The 19450-nt window shown below is 46.4% G+C and overlaps 1 non-coding gene across 1 annotated transcript; it reads left to right on the forward strand.

Annotated features, from left to right (window-relative positions):
* Positions 1-297: 297 nt before the first annotated feature.
* Positions 298-369, forward strand: trnap-agg (transfer RNA proline (anticodon AGG)). The gene has a single exon. It is a non-coding gene; the product is annotated as a tRNA-Pro (tRNA).
* The last annotated feature ends 19081 nt before the right edge of the window (positions 370-19450 follow it).

Here is a 19450-nt window from a genome sequence, read left to right on the forward strand (position 1 = left end):
AAATCACTAAAAGCTCGTCCGCCATTATTAGTTCGCAGCAATTTAGAGGTCAGCGGCGCTGCACGCATGACATCATTTGCACCAGTCTGTTCTTTTGTTTCCACATGGACTGTATCCTATTCTCTGCAGTGGCGTGCGTTCTTAATACTGAGTCTTTTGAAAAAGACACGAAAGCTCTTCAAATTCGTCCTCAATCGTTGGCTTTTTGTATGAGGATGATATCAAACCTTTTGTCAAGGAGAAAGAAGCGGATGGATTTTTTTATTATTATTTATTTATTTATTTATTTAATAGTTTGGCTCGTTGGTCTAGGGGTATGATTCTCGCTTAGGGTGCGAGAGATCCCGGGTTCAACTCCCGGACGAGCCCAGATTTTACCTTAAATGGTCAATCTGGACTGGGGTAACAGGGATTTCACTTGGCTGAATTGTTCTTAAAGTGCTCATCTAATGAAAGTTACATCAGAAAATGTAATGTGTGTGATGTTCTCAAATACACTGTAAAGTGGCCGGATAAATAAAAAAAATGGTTTGAAAAATGTTTTTTTGCATCTGAATTCTGTTCCAAAAATCACTAAAAGCTCGGCTGCCATTATTAGATCACAGCGATTTACAGGTCGGTGGCGCTGCACGTGTGACATCATTTGCACCAGTCTGTTCTTTTGTTTCCACACGGACTCTATCCTATTCTCTGCAGTGGTGTGCGTTCTTGATACCGAGTCTTTTGAAAAAGACATGAAAGCTCTTCAAATTCGTCCTCAATCGTTGTTTTTTTGTTTGAGGATGATTTTGAACCTATAGCCATGGAGAAAGAGGTGGACTGATTTTTTTTTATTATTATTTATATATTTTTAAATAATTTTATGGGCTGTTTGGCTCGTTGGTCTTGGGCAGGGGTGGGCAAAGTCCGGCCTCCGGGCTGTATACAGCCCGCGAGACTATTTGATCTGGCCTGCAAGATGATTTCATAATTACTCACATACACACACACAATATATATATATATATATATATATATATATATATATATATTATGTGCCAAGACCATGCTGATTATTATTATTATTATTATTATACATTGATTGAGAGTGTTCAAAGGGACATGCCATACTCTTTTCAATTAATTTATATTATTCTCTGAGGTGCTTTTGTAAAGTTTGTGATATTGTTTTTATTGAAAAAGCACCTTGGTTCTTTTGCCTCATGCTGTTTTATCATGGGATGTAAACACTCATCTCATCTCATCTCATCTCATCTCATCTCATTATCTCTAGCCGCTTTATCCTTCTACAGGGTCGCAGGCAAGCTGGAGCCTATCCCAGCTGACTACGGGCGAAAGGCGGGGTACACCCTGGACAAGTCGCCAGGTCATCACAGGGCTGGATGTAAACACTCCAGGCTGATTATGCAGCTGCAGCTTGAACTCTCAAAATATGTAAATAGCTTCACTCTGATTGGCTAATATCCAACTCTGCCATCCACGCACAAAGGGGTTCTGTTAGCCAATCACAGTGGATATATTTACATATTTAAATTGAAAGGCACACCCCCAAAATCAGCCTGTTTCATTCTGTCTGTCATGTGATGCTGTGGGGCGGAGCTTCATCAACCTGCATGATGTTAACAATATTGGAGACACAAATAATAGTTTCATTCAGCTGAGACCGTTCATCATGTTCACTGTTATATTCATGGGTCTGTGGCTTTCACTAGGTGAGTTATCCATTTATTTATTTTTGTGTTATTTCAGACATATTAAGTGTAGAATGAGTGATTAATTAGTCTGTGTGGTGGGGAGAAAAATCAGAATGTGGGTCTGACATGTAGTTCTGGTTTGATGGTGTAAAGGTTAAACACATTATGTTCTCTTCTCTATGACAGGTGACTCCATGGCAGAGTCAATAAAGCCACTTTTCACTCAGACAGTGAGAGATGAAGGCAGTGATGTTACTCTGTCCTGCAGCTATGACTCAAGTGGTACAGGAAACTACTTGCACTGGTACAGACAATATCCAAAATCTAAACCTGAGTTCCTTCTTTATATTCATCAAAGTGGAACTCTAAGTCCCAACATTCCTCCAAGAATGTCTGCTGAAGTTGATGAAAAGAAGAAAGAAGTGGATCTGCTCATCTCCTCTGCTGCTGTATCAGACTCTGCACTATACTACTGCGCTCTGCAGCCCACAGTGACAGGAAATCCAACTGCACTGTACAAAAACTTTCACACAGTTTTGTTGTATTGTTGGTTGTTCTGCTGATGATTTTAAGAAATTGACATGCACTTTTGTGGGAATCTTTCTCTCTCAAAATTTATGAAGAGTTTATATTACTGGCACATATTCCATTATTAGTAAACAGTTTTCATTTTTTGGTTACCACTGTATGCTGGTCAGTGTTGTCATGAACACAAAGCCTGTCCTGGGGCTCCCAGCTGTGAGGTGGGAATTCACCCTGGATGGACTGTCAGCCCTTCGTAGAGCACCATGCGCAAACCCTTTCACACACTCATTCACACCTTCAGGCAATTTCTCCAAGCAAACTTCCTACTGCAAGGTTTTGTTTTTTAAACCCACACCGACACGGAGTAAACATGTAAAACTGCACACAAATTGACAGCAACCTGACCTCAGCATCCAACTGAGAACCCTGAAGCTGTGATGCAGCAATGCTGCCCACTGGGTCACTGTTATCATCCATTAATCCATCCATCATCTGTCGCCACTTATCCTATACAGGGTCGCAGGCAAGCTGGAGCCTATCCCATCTGACTATGGGTGAGAGACGGGGTACACCCTCCTCTCTCCTACATATACTCAGCTCTCACTTCCCCACTTCACAAAGTATTGTCTAATACCCCATGTCCAACTTTACCGAGCTGTTTGTTTTCCACCTGATTTCCAGTGTACGACCCGTGTTTACATTTATCCTCGACCTTGTCTTTTGCTTGCTCTCTGTTGCATTGTTTGCTGATTGACTGACCCTCGCTCGTTTCCGGATTATGATTCCTGCTCTACTATTTGGCTCAGGGCACCATACAAGCAAGAACTCCCACTGGATGGATAAACCTCACACACTTTGGCACTTCGGAGTTTACCCATGTAATTTACCACTGCAGTGTGTGTGATTTAAAGTTTTGTCACATTAATTTATATGGCATGGACTTTGATTTGTTTGTTTTAAATATTAAAGCTTTACAGAGGAAACCAATGACTGGCCTGCACTCCACATCTTGTTATTCACGTATCAGCTAATATAAACACTACAAACCAATTACTTGTATTTTCACCAAATGAATAGAACTGGCCTATTTATTAATGCATTGTTTGTTTCGCACAGTCTTCAGTATGAAGCATGAAGCAAAGACTAAAAATCATTTTTAAAAGTATGAATGATCAAGCAATTAAGTAAATTTATGGAAAGAGAATTTTGCATTTTTAACCCCCAGATAGATCAGAAAGTATGTCATGAATATTTTATTTTAGTTGTTGATGTTTACAATTGTATTCAACAACTCTTCCCTTAGGGCGGCACGGTGGTGTAGTGGTTAGCGCTGTCGCCTCACAGCAAGAAGGTCCGGGTTCGAGCCCCGGGGCCGGCGAGGGCCTTTCTGTGTGGAGTTTGCATGTTCTCCCCGTGTCTGTGTGGGTTTCCTCCGGGTGCTCCAGTTTCCCCCACAGTCCAAAGACATGCAGGTTAGGTTAACTGGTGACTCTAAATTGACCGTAGGTGTGAATGGTTGTCTGTGTCTATGTGTCAGCCCTGTGATGACCTGGTGACTTGTCCAGGGTGTACCCTGCCTTTCGCCCATAGTCAGCTGGGATAGGCTCCAGCTTGCCTGCGACCCTGTAGAACAGGATAAAGCGGCTAGAGATAATGAGATGAGAATTTCTCTTTGCCTGTGATCGTCTGTTCATACCTCACCCAACATTTTGCTTGTTTCCCATTCTTGAGATTGCCTGTTGATTTGGATTGTTTGTCTGTGTGTTTACCTGATTGTCACTCTGTTTTTAATAAATACTTCTGCACTTGCATCCGTCTCTCACCGCTCCCTGACAGAATACTTCATCAAACAGTGGCTGCAGCAGAAGGGTTCCAGTACACCATGCCACACCACTTCTGGAATTTTGTATCTCAGCCTCTAGCCTTGTTTTCTGGCAGTGTACCGGCGTATACACTCAACACCCTACGATGGAGAGTATCACCCATGTGGCTTCAGCATACAGTGTGGCACCTATTATGCAGACCTTGAAGAACCCAAGCCTCCAGAACCTGTCTGGGTAACATGCATGATTTCCTGGCTGACTGGATGAGCACACCTCATGTGATTACAGTACCCGTGCCTTCGGAGCTCACATGATTTTCAGGTCACACTCTGGTTCATTTATGAGTCCCTAGAGAAGGAGAACCCCCATAATTTTTTGGGGGAGGGGGCTAGTCCATCTGAGGCTGATGTTCTAGAGCGCCTCCTAAAGGCTGTCAGTCCAGAACCAATCCCACAGCCCGTTCCACAGTCAATTTGTAACTGATTATAGAATATATCTCATGGCAAAGCTGGGGATTTTTCCAAGTTGTAATATTTGTGCTGTAGTTTATAGCAACACAAATTCGTAATTTATTAAAGCCACAGACATGTAAATAAAGGCTTGTGTATTATAAGCTGAAGCAGAGTCATGGTAAATATGAATAAATATGAGTGGGTGGAGCTACATGTGGAGACATCAGAGACAATCTCAAATACACAACACTGGCATTTATTTCTAAAACTAGAGGTCTGAACTAAACACTCATAACAACAATGTTACTCTTCTTCTTGCTTTTCCTCACTCATGCTGACATTGGTAAGTCAGATACATTATACAAGAAATGTTTAATTATTTAACAAACAAAAAGAACAATGTTTTAATAACAGTTTATTAATAATAAATGGTCATGATATTATGTTAATGTATTTCTAGCAGAAGCTGCTGACAACAGCATTAAACCAGAACAAACCACTATATCTGGAACTGAAGGCAGCAACATCACACTGTCCTGCACATATACTGGAGTAGTTAACAGTCTCCACTGGTACCAACAAAAATCTGGATCAAGACCAGAGTTTCTGCTGTTGATTGTTGAAAGCGGTGGACAGGTCACAAACGCTCAACCACCTCATCCACGAGTGTCCATCAAACTTGATAAAGCGAGTAAGAAAGTGGATCTGCTCATCTCCTCTGCTGCAGTGACAGACTCTGCACTGTACTACTGCGCTCTGGAGCCCACAGTGACAGGAAACCCAACTACACTGTACAAAAAGCACTACACATGACTGGAGCAGAGTTGTGCTTTTCTCACACGATGGAGCTCTTTACATGTTTACCTCTGCAGGCTCAACCCTCAGTCTATGATGTCAGTTTGCTTTTGTAGATAAACCATCATTTGTGTATTAATCTGCTGAAGTTTATTTCTAAATTAGACCTAAACATCATTCTTACCAATCGGATATTATAATATTGAAGGTTTTTTTTCAGTTATTTACTAGAAGAGATTTGTTAAAAAAGACCATCACATTTCCTGTTAAACAGCTATTGAGTTTGGAGCACAATAATGAAAGCTTATTTCAGCACACTGGAATATCCTAGATCGAGGAAGTAAAAGAAGCTAAAACTTATTTAATTTTCTCTTCTATGAAAATGTTACGTGCCTTTTTCCTGTATGACAGTGAAATTAGTGAGCAAGAGAGAGAGAGAGAGAAAGAGAGACAGACAGACAGCTGTAGTGTTTATACAGAGCACACTGTTAATCAGATCCAAATCATGATGCAAAAGGCAGAATCAAAAAATAGGCAAAGGTCAAGCGAGGCACAAACAGAACATCAGAGACAACGTCAAAAGGCAAAGTCCGGACAAAGTTAAAACCAGAATCAGCAGAACAATAACAAAAGGCTTAAAGGACCCATGGCATGGTGGTTTGTTGATGGTTTAAACGGGCTCGTGGAGGTTTCCGGATGTTATATCTGCAGCCTTTCTCGAAATGAACCCTCTGCACGTAGATATAGCCTCCTGGGAGAAAGCCCCATTTCAGCCCTTTTCCCAGTGCGTCGTTTTGCTAATGAGAAGCATGGAGGCGGGGAAGGGTAGAGGGTGGGGGCGGGTCTTATCATTAATATTCATGACATGTAAACGTGTTACCTCTGATTGGCTAATAGCACTGTGACGCTACCTCCAGTGGGTCAGAACAAGCGGATGTGGGTGTCTTACTATGGCGAGAGAGAAGGAACAAACCGCGAAGGGAAAAATACCGCGCGCTGACGTCATTAAGGTGCGACGCGAGGAAATAAAATAAATTCAACAAATGTTTGGGTTTTTACTGAACAAACAAACAAATAAAATGAACGAGTGACTTAAAAAAAAGAATGTGGGTGTCTGTAAAAACTGTTTTGATTGGCTATTATAACAGAGCATGCTGCATGCTTTTTGGTTTTGTAGCGCAGAGTACCTGGCTAACTGCAGGAAGCGGTTAGCTGCACAGCTAATGTAGCCATTGCAAGGCTAACGTGGCACCGATTTTAAAACACGGCAAAACGACTTAACAGTTATACACTTACTTGTTCGGTGTTTGTGGTTGATACGGCAGGGATGCTTGGTACGGACCCAGGCTTCAGTGACAGTTGATGTGCAAAACCTGCCCTGTACTGTCCCAAGTTGTGGAAACATTCATCAGGAAAATGCTTCCGACAAACATACACCGTCTTAGGTAGACTCGACGGCATATTATTGGAGTAAATAAAATTAAGCCACTGCGTCTTCAGGGGCTCTCCCGTCAGCAGTAAAAACAGACTCCTTTCTGTGTTGTCACATCCATGTATAGTGCAATTTCCATGTTTCGCTCACTTAGGTGGTGCCATGTTTGAGCTGGGCGGGCAATCCATACAGTGGGTGGGAATCCAGAGGGGGGGCATGGGGATCATCTCCCTTGCTGACGTAGTAAAGGGAAGAGCCTATCAACGCGCCATTTTGATGCGCCATTCTCAAATGTTGACAAAGGGCGGGCATAGTTTGGTTTACACATTATGACATTTCTAGCCACTGGGGTGACTTAAGAAGGTCAGAGGAACTCATTTTAACGTTAAAAAACCACAGAAAGTGAAAATTTCATGCCATGGGACCTTTAAAATCAGACACAAAGGACTGAGCATACACTTCACAGTGAACTGTGAGAGTTGAAGTCCATAAACAGTGAGCTGTGGTGATTGTGAACAAGTGCAAATGATGAGCACTCAGGAGACTGGGAGCAGTGATGTGCAGGGTGGGTGTTGGAGTCTGTTGTGGCCATATTTGAAAGCTGCTGTGAATTCTGGGAAGCGGGGGTTTGCGTGCAAGCAGGTGTACAAGAGAGAGAGCATGGAGAAATGTATTTCAGTGAAGCTGGCTTCTGAAACTTCTTTTCAGAATTCCCAATAAAAACCACAAAATTCAATTTAAATTAAGTTCATTTCCTGTGGAAGAAAGAATAGTGTTGTCTTACAACCTTTTTTTTTGTCATGAAACTATCTTTTGATGTAGGTATTTGGTATATGCCTGACTCTCACCCAGTGTTCCCATAACTGGCTCCAGATCCACTGTGACCCTATTCATTTTTGTTGTTGTCTATGTTGTATACACACAAAGTAAGTCAGATTATGTTGCCAAACTCATCTCATCTCATTATCTCAAGCCGCTTTATCCTTCTACAGGGTCGCAGGCAAGCTGGAGCCTAGCCCAGCTGACTACGGGCGAAAGGCGGGGTACACCCTGGACAAGTCGCCAGGTCATCACAGGGCTGACACATAGACACAGACAACCATTCACACTCACATTCACACCTACGGTCAATTTAGAGTCACCAGTTAACCTAACCTGCATGTCTTTGGACTGTGGGGGAAACCGGAGCACCCGGAGGAAACCCACGCGGACACGGGGAGAACATGCAAACTCCACACAGAAAGGCCCTCGCCGGCCCCGGGGCTCGAACCCAGGACCTTCCTGCTGTGAGGCGACAGCACTAACCACTACACCACCGTGCCGCCCCTGTTGCCAAACTATTTTAATAAAGCTTTATTTATGAAGATTACTCAGCCAAGTTTCCATCCTGAAGAAATAAACCTTCCTTATTTCATATGAATAAAAAAGGAAAGAAATTAATCTAGCCAAAACTAAAAACCTGGCAGGAATGTTTTGATTTAAATGTATGTAATTCGCAGGGCGTGTCCCTGTATGTATGATTTTACTGCAAATCAAGCTCAGGCAAAGGCCTTTTCAAAACACTCCATCGAGACTTTCTCATACGATCATGTAAATACAGCAGATAAAATGGATGAAGAAGAAAACTGTCAGTGGCGTTTGCTTTCTTTTGTTTTTTAATCAGATTTGACTATATGCTATTCGATGAAGTATAAGTAAGGACATTGTTTCATTTATTTAATTTAAATAATAATTCTGTGGGCAGCACGGTGGTGTAGTGGTTAGCACTGTCGCCTCACAGCAAGAAGGTCCGGGTTCGAGCCCCGTGGCCGACGAGGGCCTTTCTGTGCAGAGTTTGCATGTTCTCCCCGTGTCTGTGTGGGTTTCCTCTGGGTGCTCCGGTTTCCCCCACAGTCCAAAGACATGCAGGTTAGGTTAACTGGTGACTCTAAATTGACCGTAGGTGTGAATGTGAGTGTGAATGGTTGTCTGTGTCTATGTGTCATCCCTGTGATGACCTGGCGACTTGTCCAGGGTGTACCCTGCCTTTCGCCCGTAGTCAGCTGGGATAGGCTCCAGCTTGCCTGCGACCCTGTAGAACAGGATAAAGCGGCTACAGATAATGAGATGAGATGAATAATTCTGTGATTAGGGATGGTTCAATCTTTTTTGAACGAGCACTCTTAGCTTTACTGGCAACATATTTGCATCAGCAAGCATTTGCTTGGCTGCAGATTCTGCAGAAATGTCTTTATTCTTTTTTGTTGGTGGATGTAAAAAAAGAGAGCTGAGAGAGGAGGGGCAGAGCAACAGCAACACTAACTGAGAGAAGAAACTGGTAAAGATTCTCCTTTCCTCTTCATGTTTGGATGTTAATTATCCATTAATTTGTTAATTTTCTGCACTTTGTGGCTATGGTACAAGAGAACAAAGATGACAATTATGTTGCTAAAAACAATAACATAGACTTATCTAATGATCTGGGGTGGGTTTCCTGATAACGTTGCACTTTAGAGATCAAGAGCAAATTTAAAGACGTTCTTAAGCAACGAACGTTGTCTCTGTACGTGGTTTTCCTGAACTCACTCATAAGAAGGAATCTTAAGCGCAACTTTGCTTAGAGTGACTTTGCAATGTGCATCCTCACTATAAGCATTAGTAACTGCTAAAGGTATTTGTACTGTAGTTGCTAAATCCAGTCGATGAGGTCACATGATATTTGTTTTTAATCAAAAACCAATGAAATATAAAGTGTCAAAATATGTTAATATATTGCGTTGTCATTAAGTATTACATATATAATGTGGGAATAAATCATTGAAACTTTTTTACATTTTGGACAATAACTTGTTTTTTTATTCCAAACATTTTTTTTTTTATTAAATGAGCAAATGTTCACACAAAATTATGAACCAATAAGTTAAATACAACCCCGATTCCAAAGCATACAAGAGCCAAGGATGGAGATACTATCCACTCAGAAATGTATTTAAAAATAAAGGTTCTGTGTATGTCCTTTAACCCCTGACTGCTCCCTGGGCACTTGCTGATAACACGACAGTGTTGAGCCTCATCAGCAAAATGATGAGTTTACATACAGAGAGAAGATGAGCACTTTGAGGACTCATGTACAACCCCGATTCCAAAAAAGTTGGGACAAAGTACAAATTGTAAATAAAAACGGAATGCAATGATGTGGAAGTTTCAAAATTCCATATTTTATTCAGAATAGGTACTATTCTGTCTAGTTCTGAATAGTCATAGATGACATATCAAATGTTTAAACTGAGAAAATGTATCATTTAAAGAGAAAAATTAGGTGATTTTAAATTTCATGACAACACATCTCAAAAAAGTTGGGACAAGGCCATGTTTACCACTGTGAGACATCCCCTTTTCTCTTTACAACAGTCTGTAAACGTCTGGGGACTGAGGAGACAAGTTGCTCAAGTTTAGGGATAGTATAAAAAATGGGTGTCCGGTGATGGACAGGGTAAAGGACTGTATAAGAGGGACACTGGCTCAGGTATACAGCAAGCTACACAGGCTGTCCGGTTAGAACAGGAATTAATGGATGTCCACTCATGAGAAACAGTGTAAACCGTGGTTTTACTAGAAAACAGAATAAAATACAAATACAACAAGACATGAGCAATAATATACACACAAGCAATAATGTAAATAATAACAGTGATATAAATACAAATACACATCGCATTAAATATATATTAACGCAAATGAATAATAATTATATACAATGTAATACAAATGTAAAACACACAAATGAATACTATATAAGTAAAACAATATAAAGCCCAATGAATGCTACTTACACCCCATAATAAATAACACAACACACTAGATACTGACTATATACATGATATGTACACAATATGTACAATGTGTACAACGTACACGGAGGATGAGGATAGCTGCCTACAGCAGCTATCATTACCAAGGTGCGTGGTGCAACTGCTTACAGCGAGTCACACCCGCATGAAGACACAGAGTGTGTCGGCTGAATGAAGGGGAGCGTGGCTCCTTTAAGCGCTGCCCCGCGCTGTATTGCGCATAGAAGGTTAGAATATGTGGCGCGGTTATGAACTGTACATACCACCACTACACTCCCAACACGGCAATGGCTAATAATGAAATGTGCTCCCGTAACAGACCGCGGTCGAGAAGACAAGCGCTATCATTACATGGCTACTGAACAGAACAGAACAAACACGTAAGAAAATAGACAGACACAGGATGAGAGAAAAAGAGCAGAAATACTCGCTAGCCTTACCGCCACATGTAACAGTTACAGATAGCGAGTACACACATAACACAGTAGCTACGCAACAATAAACAACTTACATTCAAGGACGCACGGAATGCTCACACAGCACAAATGATGGACGTTGGATCCTGACACGTCCGCGATAGAAAGATAGAAAGCAAGAAAGAAATGAAACAGAGAGAGAAAGAGAGAAACGGATCCAAATATTCACTGATGAGAAGCAGGTGTTGCATGGAGTCCCCGTCTGATGTGTGCCATGTTTTCCTCGATGTTTGTGCGCATCTTATATAGTCCACGCAGCACAGTGTGATGGACAGTGGCGCCAGGGTGTCTGAAGTTGGCGTGTTGTAAGATGCCCTGTCCACGCGCACAGCGTGTGCACAAACAACGGGTGATTGGTCAGTCCACGTGCACAGCACATGCACAACAACAGGGAGGAGGTCGGTTGCCCTGACAACTAACAAGTTGGGAGCCACTATGTCTGACAAGGGTGCCTGTTTACTACTTTTAAAGGTCAAAATAATTAAGACCTGGCACCGCAATTCTGAACAGCCGCCCCCAACTTTGTAGAACAAAGTTGTGTCCATGATGTCAGGCAGAGGTGTCCTGAGGGAGTGAAGGGAGTCTCACCAGGCGTGAGACTGGGCGTGTGTAGGTCCGGTCCTTGACCTGCACCTGTGCAGTACGTACCCTGCCATCTGCTCCAGGGATGACAGCAGTGACCTTGCCCACAGGCCACAGGGCACGTGGGAGCTGAGGGTCAAGCAGGATGGGGTGCAGAGTCTCCTCCTCAACCGTGTCACACCTGCGCAGACGACCTCCGACCCGGATCAGCTGTGTCTCAGCGTCGTACTCCGGGGACAATGTGAGGATCCTGCTGTCAGTGGAGACTGGCTTCCCCGCTGAGAGCAGGGTGAGGTCTTCGGGGAAGGAGTCACTCTGTGCCTTCCTGAGGAGTGCCAGTTCCGCTTGCCTGTAGTCCTCAGCTGTGATGGCGGATGTGGCCGCCCCGTGACGCGCTCTGACTGTGGCCTCCAGCAGCTCTGGATATTGACTGAAGGTCCCTGCATCAGGCAACGCAGGGTCAGAGGTCACGGTGATGTGGCCGCAGAACTGGGACTTCCGCAGCTCGGTGGCGTCAGCAGCGATAGTGGGTGAGGGGCCTGGACCAGTCGGCCATGCGGTCTCGTCCTGCCACAGGAAGGGAGGTCCGCGACTCCAGCGATGCTCCTGGACGAGCTGTGACAGAGTCAGCCCCCTGGTGATATCATCAGCTGGGTTGTCTGATGAGTGGACGTATCGCCAAGTGCTGTCCTCCGTCAGCTCCTGGATGTCCACGATCCTGGTCCTGACGAACACCTTGTAGCGGCAGGACTGGGACTGAAGCCAATCTAGGACTGTGGATGAATCAGTCAAGTAGATGATGCTGGTGATGGGCAGGGACAGTTCCTTTTGCAGGACAGAGCCCAACTGGGCACCTGTATGAGCGGCGCAGAGTTCCAGTCGGGGGATGGACTGCTGTCTGACAGGGGCCACCCGGGATCTGGCTGCCAAGAAGGCCACTTGGATGTCGCCAGACTCGTCCACTGTTCACAGGTAGGCCACAGATCCATACGCGCTCTCTGATGCGTCTGAGAACACGTGAATGGTCTGTGTTGTGGGCCGTGTCCCTGGTCTGGTGTAGCATCATGGCAGGGTGATGAAGGGGAGGTGCTGGAGTTCACTCTCCCAGGCACGCCAGGACCGTAGAATGTCCTCTGGAAGCTGTGGATCATCCCAGTCCCTCTTCTTGTCCCACAGGCGCTGGACAAGAATCTTGGCCCGAGTGGTGTATGGGATGAGCAATCCTAGAGGGTCATACTGACGTGCAAGGACCCGGTAGATGCTCCGCATGGTGGGCTCAGCATGGTCTGTGGAGCGAAGACGGTAGCTGAGACTGTCTGACATGCAGTGCCACAACAGGCCAAGAGCCCGTTCCTGGGGGTCAGCTGTGTCATGGGAGAGCCAGAGTTCACAGCTCTCGGACCGCATGTCAGGTGGCATGTGCCGAATGAGTGGTGGCACGTTGGTGGCCCACTGGCGTAGCTCGAACCCGCCAGAGGGGAGAAGATGCTGCAAGTTACTGATCAGCTGCCTGGCTTCTAATGTGGAGGGGAAACTTTGCAGCAGATTGTCCACATAGAAGCAGTGCTCGATGGAGTACCGGGTGTCTTCTGTGCTGCTGTGATCCAGGACGTGCTTCTGGAGGGCGAACGTGGCGCAGCAGGGACTGCACGTTGTGCCGAACGGCAGCACTTGCCATTCGTAGACAGTCGGGGCACTGCTACGGTCCAGGTCTCTCCAGATGAAGCGGAGGAAGGGCTTGTCCTCAGGTAGGAGACGGACTTGGTGGAACATCCCCTTTATGTCACTTGACACTGCTACCGGGTGTTGCCTGAAGCGGAGTAGCACACCCAGCAGAGAGGATCCGAGTGTGGGCCCAGGATGGAGCTGCTCATTCAGGTTGCCACCCTGGTATGTGTAAGAGCAGTTGAACACGATGCGGTCCTTCTCGTTGTGCGTGACCATGTGGTGAGGGATGTACCACGCACTGTCTCCCGCCTGGACCACCTCAGGAGTGATTCTGCTCACATAGCCGGTGTCCACCAGCTTCTTCACCTCACGGCTGTACGACTCGGCCTTGAGGGAGTCTTGTGACAGCCGCTTCTCTGTGCCGCGTAGATGGCCCAGTACAGCCTCAAGCGGTGCGCTGAGCTGTGGGCTCCCTGCTTTCCACAGCAGAGGAGTGGCATATCGCTGAACGCCATCGACTGTCACTCTGATGGTCTTCTCCTCCAGCAACTTGACAGCTGCAGCATCCTGCTTGGACCGGGTGATGATCTTCTCGTTTCGGTACGGTACCACATCCATCTGCCACAGTCTGGTGACGTTCTGCAGCAGCGCCACTGATGGTGACGGTGCACTGATGAACAGGCACGCTGAGGTGGAAGACCGATGCTTGACAGCCTTGGCAGGGCCTTGAAGTGTCCACCCAAGGCGTGTCTTCAGGGCAATGGGTCCACCTGGTGGGCCTATGTGCGCAGGCTCGATGGGGATGAGGAGGTCTGGGTAGTCCGACCCAATGAGGAGCAGCGGACGGGCCTGAGTAAAGGAGTGAAGAGGCAGCCCTCTGAGGTGGCGGTAGGTCTTTTGGAGAGCCTCAACTGGGTGTGAATGAGGGGACAGTCCCAGTTCGGGTGATGTGAAAGCCCGCTGTATTTTGTACCGCTGCTGCGGTTGACTGAGTGATGACACAGAGAAGGACACTGACCTCCCCGGCACCGTTCTGATGTCATGACGGATGGTGCGGAGGGCCAGATTCTCACTCTGTCCTTTGAGGCCAAGCTGCTGCGCTGCTTGGTGGAGGAGCATGGTGCGCTCTGACCCGTCATCGAGGATGGCGTAGGTCTCCATCTTCTTGCCCCCGTGATGAAGGAGCACCTTCACCATCTTCAGCAGCACACAACTACCTCTCCGTGCTGGGTCGAGGTAGTAGGTGGATGGCTGGCTGGTTGAAGACAGTGTCGCAGTCTCCGGCCTGCTTTGTGCATTCACCTCATGCAGTACCTCGAGGTGCAGGCGATTGCACTTCGGGCACCGTGCCTTGAGGTAGCACTGAGCTGCTTGATGGTCGCGTCCACACCTCCAGCACTTCTTCCCGGTCTTGATCCACTGGAGCCTTGGTTCCAGTGACATACTCTTGAACGCAGTGCACTGGTTGAAGTAGTGCTCCGTGCTGTTGCAGAAGGGGCAGTACTTCTTTGGAGGCTCCACCTTGGCGGGTGTGCGTGGAGCTGACTTTGATGGCTGCTGAGCTGACTTGGCTGGGGGGTCTACCAGCAGGACCGTGGTGGAGCGTGTGGCTGCCGGCTGCTTGCCTCTGGTGCTCCGCTGCCGCTCTGCCTGGCTCGCTGTTGCCTTTGGCGGGTCGTTGGTCTCATCCAGCTGCACACCAACCTCGTGCTGTAACCATGCGGCGAAGTCCAGGAGTGTGGGGACAGGCACACGGTCTGGGTCGATGTACCGCCTGAAGGCAGTACACAGCTCGTGAGGCAGCTTGGGCAGCAACCGAGACACATGCGAACCACACCGTAGCTCAAGCTGTTCCTGGGTCCCCATCTTATCCAGCATCCCCACCAAGGACTGCACCTTCAGGGCGAAGTTCCTGAAGCCTCTCTGGTCACCGCTCCTGACAGGGGGCTCAGCCAAGACCTGGTTGATCTGCCTGAGTGCCAGTTTGCGGGGCTGCCCAAAGAGCTTCGTGAGGGCTGCCATCGTATCACTGTAGGGATAGCTACTGTGGCAGTAAGCATCCGCTACCAGGACAGCATCCTCTAGCTTCAGGTGGTCCAGCAGGATCTGATATTTGAAGCGCTCTGTCGCGTCGGGTGGTAGGACGTTGTCGAGCGCCAGCTGCATCCTGTTGAACTGCCGTGGGTCGTCCTCGGTGAACGCTGGGATTCTCATCTTGGGCCCGCGGTAGGTCAGCTCCTGAGGGGGAAGAGATGTCAGTCACTGTGGGACAGGTGACAGCCTGTGATGATCTGGTGCCACTGCCCTCTGACCGGCCGACACCGGTGATGACGTCCGCTGTCTCTGAGCAGACGAAGGGCGCCGTGGGCTGAATGGTGCTGAGTACTGTGGGGTGGCAGGAAAGGGTGAGGATGACCTGAATGAGTGACCCCGTGGCAGATTCATGCTCCTCAGGTGCTCTGTCAGCTCTGCCATCAGTGGTGTTGGCAGATGGGGAGCTCCTCCATGTGGCGGTGTGGACGTCGCTGCCTCAGCTCCTGCGATGTGTGGCCGAGGTAGAGGTGATGACTGCTCTGCCACCGGGGCGCGGCGATGTCCACTGGTTGAGTCAGCAGGGCTGTATGTTCTGTCCTGCTGCAGTGGTGATGATAAGACTGCTGGGGGGGTTCCAGGCGTGACGGCTGGAACCTGGATGTCCCTCGCTGGAGTGCGTGGAGGTGATGCATAGTGCTGTTGCAACAGGTACTGCACATCCTGCTGCAGCTGCCGATTGTCCTCCTGCATCTGCCGATTATCCCGCTGCAGTTGCTGATTGTCCTCCCGTATCTGCTGAAGGGCGAGGAGGATAGCTGCTGACGTGTCCAGGGGAGTCTGCCCAGCAGGGGGAGTGTGTGATGGCTCCCGGGGCCTGCTGTCTCCCACGTGGGAAGAATCATCCTGGGTGTGTGCGCCGTCCTGTGGCAGTCGTCGCTGAGCCTGGGTCACCACGTAGTCATCCAGGTGCCTGGGGTGGTGGGGCTCACGGCGAGGACGGGCACTGCCATCATGAGTGGACATCCTGACTGTGTAGAACGCTGTATCCGGCTCGAAGGACCATATAAAAATGGGTGTCCGGTGATGGACAGGGTAAAGGACTGTATAAGAGGGACACTGGCTCAGGTATACAGCAAGCTACACAGGCTGTCCGGTTAGAACAGGAATTAATGGATGTCCACTCATGAGAAACAGTGTAAACCGTGGTTTTACTAGAAAACAGAATAAAATACAAATACAACAAGACATGAGCAATAATATACACACAAGCAATAATGTAAATAATAACAGTGATATAAATACAAATACACATCGCATTAAATATATATTAACGCAAATGAATAATAATTATATACAATGTAATACAAATGTAAAACACACAAATGAATACTATATAAGTAAAACAATATAAAGCCCAATGAATGCTACTTACACCCCATAATAAATAACACAACACACTAGATACTGACTATATACACGATATGTACACAATATGTACAATGTGTACAACGTACACGGAGGATGAGGATAGCTGCCTACAGCAGCTATCATTACCAAGGTGCGTGGTGCAACTGCTTACAGCGAGTCACACCCGCATGAAGACACAGAGTGTGTCGGCTGAATGAAGGGGAGCGTGGCTCCTTTAAGCGCTGCCCTGCGCTGTATTGCGCATAGAAGGTTAGAATATGTGGCGCGGTTATGAACTGTACATACCACCACTACACTCCCAACACGGCAATGGCTAATAATGAAATGTGCTCCCGTAACAGACCGCGGTCGAGAAGACAAGCGCTATCATTACATGGCTACTGAACAGAACAGAACAAACACGTAAGAAAATAGACAGACACAGGATGAGAGAAAAAGAGCAGAAATACTCGCTAGCCTTACCGCCACATGTAACAGTTACAGATAGCGAGTACACACATAACACAGTAGCTACGCAACAATAAACAACTTACATTCAAGGATGCACGGAATGCTCACACGGCACAAATGATGGACGTTGGATCCTGACACGTCCGCGATAGAAAGATAGAAAGCAAGAAAGAAATGAAACAGAGAGAGAAAGAGAGAAACGGATCCAAATATTCACTGATGAGAAGCAGGTGTTGCATGGAGTCCCCGTTTGATGTGTGCCGTGTTTTCCTCGATGTTTGTGCGCATCTTATATAGTCCACGCAGCACAGTGTGATGGACGGTGGCGCCAGGGTGTCTGAAGTTGGCGTGTTGTAAGATGCCCTGTCCACGCGCACAGCGTGTGCACAAACAACGGGTGATTGGTCAGTCCACGTGCACAGCGCGTGCACAACAACAGGGAGGAGGTCGGTTGCCCTGACAACTAACAAGTTGGGAGCCACTATGTCTGACAAGGGTGCCTGTTTACTACTTTTAAAGGTCAAAATAATTAAGACCTGGCACCGCAATTCTGAACAGATAGGAATGTTAACCCATTCTTGTCTAATGTAGGATTCTAGTTGCTCAACTGTCTTAGGTCTTTTTTGTCGCATATTCCGTTTTATGATGCGCCAAATGTTTTCTATGCGTGAAAGATCTGGACTGCAGGCTGGCCAGTTCAGTACCCAGACCCTTCTTCTACGCAGCCATGATGCTGTAATTGATGCAGTATGTGGTTTGACATTGTCATGTTGGAAAATGCAAGGCCTTCCCTGAAAGAGACGTCGTCCGGATGGGAGCATATGTTGCTCTAGAACCTGGATATACCTTTCAGCATTGATGGTGTCTTTCCAGATGTGTAAGCTGCCCATGCCACACGCACTAATGCAACCCCATACCATCAGAGATGCAGGCTTCTGAACTGAGCGCTGATAACAACTTGGGTTGTACTTCTCCTGTTTAGTCCGAATGACACGGTGTCCCTGATTTCCATAAAGAACTTCAAATTTTGATTCGTCTGACCACAGAACAGTTTTCCACTTTGCCACAGTCCATTTTAAATGAGCCTTGGCCCAGAGAAGACGTCTGCACTTCTGGATCATGTTTAGATACGGCTTCTTCTTTGAACTATAGAGTTTTAGCTGGCAACGGCGGATGGCACGGTGAATTGTGTTCACAGATAATGTTCTCTGGAAATATTCCTGAGCCCATTTTGTGATTTCCAATACAGAAGCATGCCTATATGTGATGCAGTGCCATCTAAGGGCCCGAAGATCACAGGCACCCAGTATGGTTTTCCGGCCTTGACCCTTATGCACAGAGATTCTTCCAGATTCTCTGAATCTTTTGATGATATTATGCACTGTAGATGATGATATGTTCAAACTCTTTGCAATTTTGCACTGTCGAACTCCTTTCTGATATTGCTCCATTATTTGTCGGCGCAGAATTAGGGGGATTGGTGATCCTCTTCCCATCTTTACTTCTGAGAGCCACTGCCACTCCAAGATGCTCTTTTTATACCCAGTCATGTTAATGACCTATTGCCAATTGACCTAATGAGTTGCAATTTGGTCCTCCAGCTGTTCCTTTTTTGTACCTTTAACTTTTCCAGCCTCTTATTGCCCCGTCCCAACTTTTTTGAGATGTGTTGCTGTCATGAAATTCAAATGAGCCAATATTTGGCATGAAATTTCAAAATGTCTCACTTTCGACATTTGGTATGTTGTCTATGTTCTATTGTGAATACAATATCTGTTTTTGAGATTTGTAAATTATTGCATTCCGTTTTTATTTACAATTTGTACTTTGTCCCAACTTTTTGGAATCGGGGTTTTAGTTCAGTAAAATGCTTTTCCTTTGCCTGCTCATTTCATTGTTACCCAATCAAGAGCTTAATGTCCCTTATACACTGGCATGCAGCTGAGTGGTGTTTGGCAAATGAAGAAGGTACAGTATCAATCCCATCACTTCCCCAGACCGCAGTGCCGCTTCCCAGATTGCAGGCAGCCAGATTACAGCTGGCCGAGAGCGTCAGTGCACCCAGGAGCTGATCAGCATTGAGAAGGAGCAGCTCCAGTTACTCCAAGACCTGTATGAGTAGCACCATCGGGAGCAGATGGGCCTTAAACAGGCAAAACTAGACCTGCTGGTCAGAGAAGTGGAGCTTCAGAGTGGATTCATGGAGTTATGATTATTTTAACTGTTATTCACAATGCCAAGTTGGCAATGGCCTCTCATAT

The sequence above is a fragment of the Neoarius graeffei genome, chromosome 1 (genome assembly GCF_027579695.1).
Source record: "Neoarius graeffei isolate fNeoGra1 chromosome 1, fNeoGra1.pri, whole genome shotgun sequence".
In the NCBI taxonomy this organism is placed as follows: Eukaryota; Metazoa; Chordata; class Actinopteri; order Siluriformes; family Ariidae; genus Neoarius; species Neoarius graeffei.